Below are 12,564 nucleotides of genomic sequence, written 5' to 3' on the forward strand. Positions count from 1 at the left end.
AAGGTGAATTGATCTGCCCCCTTGGCTGGTTAAAACATGACAAACTGCCCTCTTGGGAGCCAAAACATGCGCTAGTGACTTTTTCAGAAGCAAGAATGCACTGTATTTTCACCCCTGCCCTTCAAAAAGTCTGTGCATGCCACTGGTGGGGATGGCAGAGGTGGGTGGCTAGTGTTAGAGGAGCTGGTTCACAGGAACTGTCCAGTCACACTGGAAGAGGAGAGAAGCTGGTTTAAGGTGTTGGTGAGTGAATATAACGCTAAACACGCTAAACACAACTAAAGAGACACTAGGTCTGTTTCTCAATACCAAGTGCGCCAAGGTCGAACTTGTGAACTCCGGGAGTCTGGACTTGCGGAGTTCAGTTGGAAGAACAAACTCCCGGGGGACAGGAGGATGGGAGAACAGGAGGACGGTCTTTCTGCAATTGGAACAGGAACGTGACGTCATTGTCTTCGCTGGTTTTGGCAATTCAACTGCCGGTTATTTTCACTGGTTAAAATAAAATAAACACAATAAAAAACAACTCTGTTTCATTTGTATATTTTATTAGATATTTTATGTGGACATAATATAGTGTTTGCTTTTTATACATTAATGAATATAGAATTTCAGAAAATGCTTATACAAAGGCCGAGTCATGGGAAAATATTGTGGGGTTTATTATTGTAGTGGAGAGCAGTGATGCAGCGGAAAAAGAGAGCAAAATATTTAGATTTAATTGTTGTTATTGTTACCATATGTTGTCCAATTGACGAGATGGCGCAGTTGGTCACTGCTATTATCGCCAGGGCGATGTACGAGGAAGCGGAAGAGGAAGTGGGTCGTTTGAGGAGGAGCATCCATCAGAGGAGAGCCGCCATTTGGCGAAGGACGGAGAGGAGGCATGCCATCCTGGCACGCTCGATCTAAAGAGAGGCTCGACGGATTGACTAGTTTGGTCTAGCTACCGGAAGACACGGATGTCAACACACTGGTATGTGGCTACTTGCACAAACACACTGTTTTAACTACTTTTATTCATTTTGTGTCATACACAGTACAGTGCTGTGTTGTAAGGCGTCTGCTAATGTTGCATAACTTTTGGGGTGAGATGTGGAGCATGTTAAGAACCTTAAAACACAGTGTAAAGTTCTGACCCAATGCTGTTAGCTGTCAATGCTAACTCTCCATTCACGGAGCCCTGTAATGGTTGGACCAAATGTGTTTGCATCTTCGGTACTGGCAAGCCAAGGGTAGCTTGAGCAATGAAGCTGCATGATTAAATCGACTGAACTTCTCTTTTAAACACATTTTAAACATTCCAAAATTTAATAACACAAGAACAGAACACAAACAAAATAAAATATTTGGATTAAAACTCATTTACAAGCCTCTCAAAAAGTGAGAAGTATCTCTCTGCCCTGTCTGCCGCTGCCCTCTCCCGCTCCTCCTCCCTCACCAAGGCCTCTCTCTCTCATCCACTCTCTCTGCTTGTTTTTTTTAAAAATCCATCAGTTCACTCTCTCTCTCTCTCTCTCTCTTTCTCTTTCTTCCTGTCCTCCTCGCCTGTCTCATGTCCTCTCCTGCCTCTCCCTCTGCAGTAGAGGTAGAGGCCAGGGTGCTGACCATGCCACCTGGTGTGGCACTGGCTAACAACCATGGGTGGATTGATAGCATGCTGCCCCTGGATAGCAGCATCCATCAGGCTGTACCACTGCCAGGTGACAGAGCTCACACTCCCGGCCTCTACCCCTTTGCTGGTTGGTGGGTCTTTTAACTCCTATAAATAAGTTATTAATCATTACATTGTGACACTGAAAGTCTTAGTTTGGTTTAATTTATGACCTGAGAAATTAAAATCAAGTAATCAAGAGCTTTCCATCACCATTTTAAATGCAAATATATAATTGGTACCTTGTATTGGTCCTTGAGGTTATTCCATTTTTTTTTTCGCCTGTTTGGCAGTTATCGCCAGGCCACAGATTGTAACAAAGTCCTTTGGAAATACATAAATACATTTAATGGCATACTCCCTCCATAATATGGTTTAAGACCGGCAAATTTGAACCCTTCCACAGACACACAGGCAAAGATGAAAATATTATTCTCATTCCCATCCCGTCCTCGCCGTCCTCTGTGAAGAGGGTCTCATTGTCGGAGCGCCATTTGATGAGGGCCCAGGTCTCCTCAGCTGTCCCTTGAACAAAATTACAGTCGACAGATTTAATGCACAGTATCGTACATTTTTACACTCCTGATGTGTTTAAGTAGTCAAACTAATAGGGAACAACAGGGAGTATGAGCAGATAACATTACACGTTTTGGTCGGCGACAAGTTCTTTAGGTTAAATAAAATATAAAACTTAAATAAAACCCTCACCTCCTAGACAGACCAATTAATCCGGTATCATAAACCCTAAAGTATTTCGTTTCAGACACTTGCCCATGAAATGCAAAGTGAATGGTCACGTTTTACCACTACAACGATACAGAACCAGCGGGCGGCTGATTTCAGACGGTCACACCGGGACACAGCTGTAATCAGAGGGGTAGCAGTGATGCTAAGCACCCGGGCCAATTTGCCAGCAGCTAGAGGAGTATGATAGCTGTTAGCGGAGCTACAACGTCGAAGCAAAAACTACGTGCTGCAGTAATGAATCAATCACAGCACTAATTTGCACTTATAACAATTACGTTCTCATACAAAAAAATAAAACTTACATTTCGTGACCCTAAATCAGTATAATTTCTAAACGTGTAAAACTTGTAACTTACAGTTATGAGTTTTCTCTTCGGCCATTGCTATCACAAAGTGCATTCTGGGATACGTAACTTTCCAAATTCAACACAAGTCTCCACCAATGCATCCTCGATGAAATGGGTGGGGCAAGAACACATCCGGGGTATTCCACTGTATTTGGCCAGATGTGAACTTTGAATTGGAACAGTACTTGGTCCGACGCTGATGACGTTTCTCAAGTCCACAAGAACAGAAGTACAGAGAAGAACGCATATTGAGAAATGGCTTTGGAGAAAAACCACGTATCACTGGAACTGATGACAATAATCTGGCAGTGTGCAGAGGACAGGTCTGGGTAAAGGAGCAGGTGCTGATTACATCTAATGTGCTGCAGGTGTGATCCGACACAGCTCCAGCCAGCAGAAACACCAAGCCCAGCCTCACCAAACACCTCTGAAACAAAGTACAAAAACACACCACAAAACAGGCCACCACAAGTCCAATAATAACACAAAGGTCTGTAATGAATTTGCATCCCTCTTCACTGCCAAAATTCAAAACTTAGACAAGTGGTCAGTGCCAGCCTTCAGTTCTGACTGAGAGCATTCGGATACAACTGGTTTCCAGGGGACCAAGTCAGGCACCATTTGCCTTTGTATTCCCTAGGAACAACAGTGATGGAAGAAGTTGCCACCATCAGCACTTCAGGAAGTCATTGGTTAGTAGGGAAAATATAACATTGGTTGGTGTATTCCTCAAAAAAACAACAGCTATTTCTGTTTCGGTTATACATTATTTTCCAAGAGGAAAAATATTTTAACTAGTTTAGGACTGACAGACTTGCATGCAAGCTGATTGCTCCCATCACATGACAGCAGTTCTGAACACCTAAATTTAATGAAAATGTGGAAAGTGAGGAAGTGAGGTTAAGAAAGGGGGAGACCATTGACGAGCAAGAAATGGCACTTCTGGAGGCTGAGAGGTTAAGATTGACAGTGGTGCTGACACGTCTCATTATTATTATGTAGGCAAAGTTTTGTTCAGTAATTTTAGATTGCACTCAAGATATCAGCCACACTGAACAGTTGTCAGTTGTGATTCGGATTGTGTCACTGGAGAAGCCCCATATAAAGGAACATTTCATGGGGCTTTTTGAGGCAGAGGAGTCCACTGGTCAACATTTGGCATCCCTGAGATAGCTGAGGGTAAGATTTGCAGAGGGCGTCATGCAAGCTAGGACCATCACTGGAGTGTGGAGTATGTGGAAGAGGAGTCAATTTATTTTTAGGGTAACTGGGTGAGAGCATTTATGAGAGCAATTACAAAGCTGACCTCCTGACTCTTGTCACCTGGAAAGAGAATACTGGCAAGACAATACTTGCCACTGTATGTCAGTGACACTGTACATTAGTCTCACTAGCAGTGTGGCTTTATACATAGTATTGTCAGTCTGTTCAACAGTTCATCAACCATTTTGGTCCAGACTAAAATATCATATTAATCGTACCAAACTAACTTTATGATCCTCTGGCTTTAAGTCAAATGTCTTTGCAACTATTGGAGGGATTGTCATGGAATACGATAGAGATAATATGGACCACAAAGGATAAAAGCCAAATGACTTGGAGATCCTTTGGCTTTCCTCTAACACACCATCGGGTGGCAGATCTTTCGTGGTTCTCAGACTATAAATCTTTACACCAACCCTTCCAAACAGGCCAGGCTGCCTGGTTTAGGCACGCCAGTTTGCTAGAGAAGAAAGGTGAGGTGACAAAGTCATCTCAGAAAACTATAACTGACATACTCTGTCTATACAAGCGGCCGAAATGAGTTTCCTCTGCAGGGTGGCGGGGCGCTCCCTTAGAGATAGAATGAGGAGCTCTGTTACCCGGGAGGAGCTCAGAGTAGAGCCGTTGCTCCTCCACATCGAGAAGATCCAGCTGAGGTGGCTCGGGCATCTGTTTCGGATGCCCTCGGGACGCCTCCCTCGGGAGGTGTTCCTGGCATGCTCCACCGGGAGGAGCCCCGAGGAAGACCTAGGACACGCTGGAGTGTCTATGTTGCCCAGCTGGTCTGGGAACGCCTTGGGATCCTCCCGGAAGAGCTGGAGGAAGTGTCCGGGGTGAGGGAAGTCTGGGTGTCCCTGCTCAGACAGCTGCCCCCGCGACCCGGTCCCAGATAAGCGGATGAAAATGGATGGATGGATGGATGGTCACGGTGTATGTACATTTACATATTTTTTACATATATTTAACGTTCTGTGTGTGTGTGTGCGTGTGTATCAATTTATAATGTGAAACAGGGCCAGCAGTTAAATGTCTTTTGATACCTTGATACCTTTGTGTATACTCAATTGAAATCGTTTCTGGATGAGCACGAGGTCCTGGAGGTATTCCAGTCCGGATTTAAAACACTACATAGCACAGAGTCAGCTCTATTAAGAGTTTTTAATGATATCCTTTTGGCAAATGACTCTGGAGACTATGTAACCCTTCTACTCCTTGACTTAAGTTCAGCTTTTGATACCGTGGACCACAGCATTTTAGTGCATCGGTTGCAGCTAGTAGGCATCTCTGGTACCGCCTTGGACTGCTTCAGGTCCTACCTGGCAAACAGGACTATGTGCGTAAGCCTTGGTGGTTCTGAGTCCCGCTCTGCTCCGCTGTCATATGGGGTTCCACAGGGTTCAATTTTAGGGCCCCTGCTTTTCTCACTGTACTTGCTGCCCCTGGGTTCCATCCTGAGAAAACATGGTATCTCTTTTCATTGTTACGCTGATGATACCCAGATTTATATGCCACTGAAGAAGAAGGACGGGTTTTCCTTGAAACCACTTCTGTTATGTCTTGAAGACATTAAAGCCTGGATGTCTTTGAACTTTTTAAAATTTAATGAAAATAAAACAGAAGTGATGGTGTTCAGTCCCAGTGGCTCTTGTGAACCACTTCCTGTTGACTTGGGCCCCTTGCTGCCTTACAGGAAGCAAACAGTTACAAACCTGGGTTTTAAGATGGACAGTGATTTTAAACTTGACCGGCAAATCGGTGCAATAGTTAAGTCCAGCTTCTTTCACCTTAGGCAGCTGGCAAAGGTGAAGCCCTTCCTTGCACAAAAGCACTTTGAAACAGTAATCCACGCCTTCATTACATCGCGGCTGGATTACTGTAACGCACTTTATCTTGGAGTCAGCCAGTCCTCCCTGGCGCGTCTCCAGTTAGTTCAAAATGCTGCTGCTCGCCTCCTGACTGGAACGCGTAAGAGGGAGCACATTACTCCCATTTTAGCCTCTCTCCACTGGCTGCCTGTGCACTTTAGAGTCCATTTTAAGATTCTTTTATTTGTTTTTAAATCCTTAAATGGTCTCGCCCCGCCTTACCTCTCTGAGCTGCTCCGCCCATACACTCCTGCCCGGTGCCTCAGGTCAGCTGATCAGCTGCTCCTGGAGTTACCAAGGGCCAAACGGAAGCTCAGAGGGGATAGAGCCTTCTCTGTTGCTGGTCCTAAATTGTGGAATGACCTCCCGTTATGTATTAGACAAGCCCCTTCACTGTCCGTTTTTAAAAAACGTCTTAAGACCCATTTTTATTCCTTGGCTTTTAATCCAGCATGAGACTCTGTTTCTGTTTTTGCTTTAATATTATTTTAACATTGTTTTATCGTTTATTATTGTTTTTATATTGTTCTTTGTTTTATATGTCTTATTTCATGTCCTATTTTATGTACAGCACTTTGTGTCAGCTGCAGCTGTTTTTAAAGGGCTTTATAAATAAAATTGAGTTGAGTTGACTTTGTGAATCCAAGATGACTACGGCTGCTCCACTTCTCCAAGTTAAATTCTTAGTCATTTTGCAAAAAAGGTGTTAACCGCTTTATGTAGTGTGTGCAGTTTGCAGGTTTAGAAAATCTCTCTCACAAACCTGACATGACCATAACGCTCACGAAATAATTACTCAGTTGTTGTTGCTGTAACCATGTCATGTCACTTTTGTTGTTACTTGGCTGTTCCTATTTTGTTCCAGCTTAAAACTTATTTCACATATTAACATTACATTATTGCCAAGTGAGAATTAGATTGCTTGCTTCTACAGTGCACCTTGGGGACAAGCAGAACTCGTTGCACCACTAGAGCAGCTCAGGGACCAGACTCAACAGTCATTCACACCTCTAATAAGAGGTGTCAGGTTGCATCATATTATTGCATCACAAAGTAAACAAACTGAAGACCAAACAGAATATATCATACGTTAAGAATGTGGCATTTTATAACCACATATTTATCTTTGGTAATACCTTTGCACAGTTTGTCTAAATGTAATGTAAATAGTTTGTTATTCATTATATGCAAATTGAATCTGTTTGCCACCAATCCATAATTACTGGGTGTTATTCCCCAATACAGTACAGTTTGCATAAGACTTTCTCATTCTCCATCATTTTGATTTCAAATTTTCTTTGTAGCATGGTCCTCTAACTTCTTCTGAGTGATTCTGATTGATTATGTGACCATTTGAATAGGTCTTGTTTGATACACCCATTATAGTCAGCCACAAACACTACAATGGGAAAGTCTAAAGAGCTCAGCATTGATTTGAAAGAATACATTATTGATTTGAACAAGTCAGGAAAGTCACTTTGAGCTCTAACAAAGCAGTAACAGCTCCCAAGATCAACTGTGAAAATAATTGTTTCTAAATATCAAATGTCACAGTTGTGTCATTGCCATGTTCAGGAAGAAAGCATACACTAGACTAGGTGGTTTTTGATTGACTCTTGTCCATCTGACCAATTTTCTCTCAGCAGCAGTTAATTCCTCTTTATTCTTCTGCTGACCTGTGTCCTCTTCATTGCCTAGTGCAAAAACACCTCAGAGAGGTCCAAGTAATCTTGCGTCAACAGGCCTGATTTATTTAGATGTGGCACAGCTTCATTAGTTGACAGTCTCTGCCAGGCACATGCGCACATAAGGCCCAAGGGGTGCTTGAGCCCCATGCCCTTCTTGCCTTGTATTAAAAAGTGCCCTTTTTGTGTGTTTTTTTAATACATAAATAAATTCCTGTTGTGCAAAGGGATGTAAAAAAAAATGGTGGTGTAAAAACGCCACTGTTATCTACCATACACAGAGAGATTGAGAGCGAGAGAGAGAGAAGCTGCTGCCTCATCGGGAACTCCACCATGCACGTAGATGAGACGTGACAGTGGCGCGACTTGAAACTTTGTGAGTTATAAATCCATTAACGTATTTTCTTGTGGGGGCTAACAAGTCGCCTTCCACTTATTCATCGTGCTTAAATAGTCATACTTCACAAAAGCGCCCATTTGTGCGTGTTAAACTAACTGCTTGGTAATGAGAGTTAAGGATGATCTGACAGCTGTTTGTGTGAGATGTTTATCTTGCCACAAATATTCAAAACAAAAACTTCTTCCAGGTATTGAGTTTATTGTGACTTTGCTGTTGTAAACATTGCTGTTCCTACTAACGCTCACAGTAGCAGTCACAGTAGTCATTTCTTGGTTTTGTCACATTTTTAGATGTGTAGCCTGTATTTCTAGTTTGCACTTGCTCTTGAATAAATAGCCTAATAATAAACCAGTGTTTCATGTTTTTTGGGGGGTTTTTTAAGAACTGCAGCTGAACTGCATGTCTTCTAAACCTCAGTGTTATAATAATGTGAATAACTGCCATTGGGGTGAGCGGATCTAGCTATAGTCCTTGTCCTGTTTTTTTAGTCTGCAATGGCTTTCTTGATTTGATTTCTTGTTATACACCTTGCAATACCAATAAATTAATTATTGTATCGGTAACAGCGATTATTATAAGGCAAACATTGTAACATGTAAAAACTGTGGTTTCAGCAAACCACTTATAACTGTCCATGACCTATGTCTGAGCTTCTAACTTCTATTTGAAGCCTGAACTCATTTCCACAAATTGAAAGTAAAAAAATAAAAACAGTATAAATTGGAAAAAAAGTTTTTCTTGGTCTTATTTTGCAAACAGTGTAAGCATAATCAAAGTAGTACTCTCTCAATACTTCATGTGCAAACAGAGACTGACCAAGCATGATACAGAGCTTATAGCTGGCTACAGCTACACTGCCCAGCCTAAGAACCACAGGCTCACTCAGTCAACTTTGCCTCAAATAGGCAAATTTCAGTCACAGTAGCGATGCCATAGTTTGGCCTTAAAAGCTGCTTGTAAAACTTTATGGCTATGTTTGCCTCTGTATGGGGCTTGAAAAATGGGAAAGTCTGCAGTAAAACATATACCATTTTCTGGCGTTTCAGTGTTTTCTTCTCAAGCGCGGTTGATTGTAGTAGAGAGCTGTGGTGGTTCTATAGGTGTCTTTGCATTATTCTCCTGTCTGCCGCAGCACACAGCAGTATTGTCTTACAGTACTTATATATTGTAGCTATAGCCATTTTTTCAAATGTCTGCACTGTCAAATGAATTGACAATTGAAAAATAACAATACATTTATAGTGAGTCAGGTTGTGTTTAATACAACCATCCATGACAGGTATGCATGACCTGTCCTGCACGTAATTTGCAACATGTTCACAGCGGGGTTATCTTAAATTGAATCCATCTATGTTTGGGTAGAGTTGTCAAAATTGTTGTAACGGATCATGGATATCTGAAATGGATGAAGCAGCCACCAAAGTGGAACATCAATAACACTGCCTCCACTGCTACAGATCATGGGGAGATTAGTAAAATTACAAGCAGCAATGAGACTCCAGCCATGGTTAGCTGCCTAGCTGTCACAGCTACACTGGCTACTGGCACTAGTTCATTACCACCCGAACCATCGCCCTCTCCTCCATGCCGGGATAAGTCTCAAACACCACCACTGTTTGGTGGCTGCCCTGTTACGGCCTTTCAAATTCTGTGGTGTTTTTTTTCTGTAGAGGTGCAGTGAGAGGCTGGGAGGAGTTCCACTTCACCAGATTTGCAGACACACACCTGTGGCAGCTTGGCAATCAGTGCCGACTTCAAAGCTTTGGTCTTCACGCGACCTGCTGACAGATGATCTTGCAACATTGAAGTGGTATATGGCTCCTGCTTACTCGCTTTACAATCAGCTTTTCAGTATTTTTGAGTTTTTCTCTCTAAGTTGTTTTTGTTCTGCAGTGATCTGCTACATCCCCAGCTGTCAGTGGCTCCACATCCAGCAACCCAGCTTTCTGCGCCTCTGCAGCCTTCGTCCTCCACACACCAGCTGGTCCACCAATACCCTGTTGAGCAAACTGTCCTACAAATACCTTTCCCCTCTCCGGTGGACTCTCCAACAGGGGTTCTGATACACCTTGCCCTGCATATTCCACTGCTGAACAAATAATAAATGTCCCTGCAATCAACTCCTGCCTCGCTGGCCACTTTTGGGTCCTGTCCGCCACCATACAGCATAACACGCCCTCTAGTAGTAAAGAATGGCCTGTCCAAATACACACCCATCTCATTTGTACAGCAGGTGAGACATTCATTTTGCAACTGGTATAAAAACAGAGAATGGCTAGAGTATTCCTGTCATGCCATATTTTGCTACACCTGTAGAGATTTTAAGTCAAAAGGCAATGCAGATGCGTTCACCACATATACGTTTAAAAGTGGGTCTTTTGCACTGTAGTAAAATGTATGTTTTTTAGTATTGGCTGCTTTCTTGTGATTCTAGAATCAGTTTTTTGTGTAACCACATAGTGTTTTGTTGCATGAAATCCAGGGAGTTGATTTCAACTAACTTAAAAATGTTGTTGAGTTCTTCTGAATGTCAAATGTTGTGAAGTCTTCAGTAGCAAGATGGTGTCTTTGCCATAACACTCTATATTAGGAGATTATTTGGTCTGTTGTATTTGGTCAACATGTAAGTATGTTGATCTGGAAGTGATGCACAAGCTTAGTTAGGCCTTTTTTTTTTATGACTGACCATAAACTATTGATGTGACTAGTCTGAATGCTTATTCTGAACTGGCAGGATGAAATATCTAAATACACCACTTGAAACACATTTGAAATGTTCTTCCTTGGTTGATTTCAAAACACAAGAATCATATTCTGTTGACTGGGGACCATGCATGACCTGTGACACCTTCATTATTTTTTCTTTTTTTCCTCTTTACAGCATTTCCTTGTAGTTAATTGTTATCCTACAATTGCTTTCAGCCCTTTTCATACATCATCCCCATACCTATATTAGAAAAGATGAAAGTGATCAGCACTGTGCTCTCCCCAGAGTTTCCAGGCAGAGCTACAGAACATGTGGGAGCTGTTATTTCAATCTGGGTGTTATGAAGAATCTGACCATATTTTTCAACCAACGTTGTTGAGCTGGTAGTAGTTTGTTGTGTCTTACATATAGTGTACCATTCTTCTTGTTGGTTTGTTTTTCTCTTTAGTTATTTTTCCCCTTTTATCCCCCATATACAGAGCTGAAGTATTTCTACGCCTCACCATACCTTGGAACAATATTGATATTACTCTTGTGTATATGTTTTTGTATGCATTGCACAGGGTTGCCATGATTCTATTCAACTCAATAGGTAAATCCAGCTTAATTTTTTTACAGTAAAATAGTATCTCTCTTCTTTACCTTTATTTGCACATTGTTTAAATCCTTTATTCAGAATCCCTGGTTTAAAATTAGTATCATAAGCCATCCATCCATCAAAACTGTATTTCTCCATTCCATTCCAAATGAATTGAGAGGGGTTTTTTGTCCCACTCTAGGAACTGTGCAGGGAGAAATGGCACTGGCAAAGACTGAAATGAATACAAAATTATTGATAATACATTCATCTTAATGATTTGTATCCTCGAGCTGAAATCTTTCATCGATACTCCCCATTTTTCCATATCCTTGAAAATGTCCTGGTTTAAAGGTCTGTAGTGTACTTGGGACATTTTGGATAATTGTTTTATAATGTCTGTTCTCAAATTGTGGATTGTTTTTTTTTGTTGTTGTTGTTGTTGTCGTTGTTTGAAATTGCATTTGTTGAATTTCTTCAGCAAGTATTCATCTTGAGAGGTTTTTTGATCTGTGACACACATCAAAGGAGTGCTGAATTAACCTAATCCTGAATTTCCCTTGGGAATTGGGTTGAAATCAAGGAATGGACATCAGTGCACATTTCAGCTTGACCTGGATGAAGAATCTCAAATGTTTTGGCAAAGCTTTTCACTGCATGAAAAGTGGAATTTTCATCAGTAAGCAGCATTGTAGATTGTCGTGAAAGTTCAGGTTTACGACTGCACATGACAATTTGCAGGCAACACCGAAAACTGCCATGAATTGTTGGAAATTGACGTGGGCCTTGCTTGGCGGTTGTCCCCCTATGACCCCCCTCCCCCTAATTCTAGGGGAGGATTTAACATGGAAATGGAAATGCTGTGAGCTATACAAACGCAAATCAGAGTAGCGGGGGGGAGTTTTACCCCAGGAGACAATTTTCTAAAATTTTAAGAAAATCTCTGGTATAAATAGATCACACTCAATACAGCTAAATTATAGATCCTTAAATTTTAGCTTGAATTGATTTATTTAATGAAAGTTAATGTATGTAATTAGCAATAGCCAATGTTATGTAAAAAAGATACACTTTTTTTTTTCTTTTCCCTCCCAGGAACAAGTTAAAGATAAAACGCCAGTTGTAAAGAAGTAAAAATTTGCTTTAAATATTTTGACATAAGATATTAAAATGTATAAATGATTTCTGTTTAAAATGTGTGAAATATAATTTCATGGGTTCTGAATGTTTTAAAATAAGCTGAAAATTAATTTGTTCTATGTGTGAGAGTTCATGACCTTTAAGATTGTGTGCAGTTCCGGATAGACCGGAGCGTGAGG

The 12,564-nt window shown here is 41.4% G+C and overlaps 1 long non-coding RNA gene across 1 annotated transcript; it reads left to right on the forward strand.

The window, feature by feature from the left end:
- The first annotated feature begins 842 nt into the window (after positions 1 to 842).
- Positions 843 to 11,309, forward strand: LOC119012977. Its single transcript, XR_005072656.1, has 5 exons — positions 843 to 976; positions 9,632 to 9,771; positions 9,855 to 10,194; positions 10,843 to 11,051; positions 11,148 to 11,309. It is a non-coding gene; the product is annotated as an uncharacterized LOC119012977 (long non-coding RNA).
- The last annotated feature ends 1,255 nt before the right edge of the window (positions 11,310 to 12,564 follow it).

Source organism: Acanthopagrus latus, chromosome 22 (assembly GCF_904848185.1).
Source record: "Acanthopagrus latus isolate v.2019 chromosome 22, fAcaLat1.1, whole genome shotgun sequence".
Lineage (NCBI taxonomy): Eukaryota > Metazoa > Chordata > Actinopteri > Spariformes > Sparidae > Acanthopagrus > Acanthopagrus latus.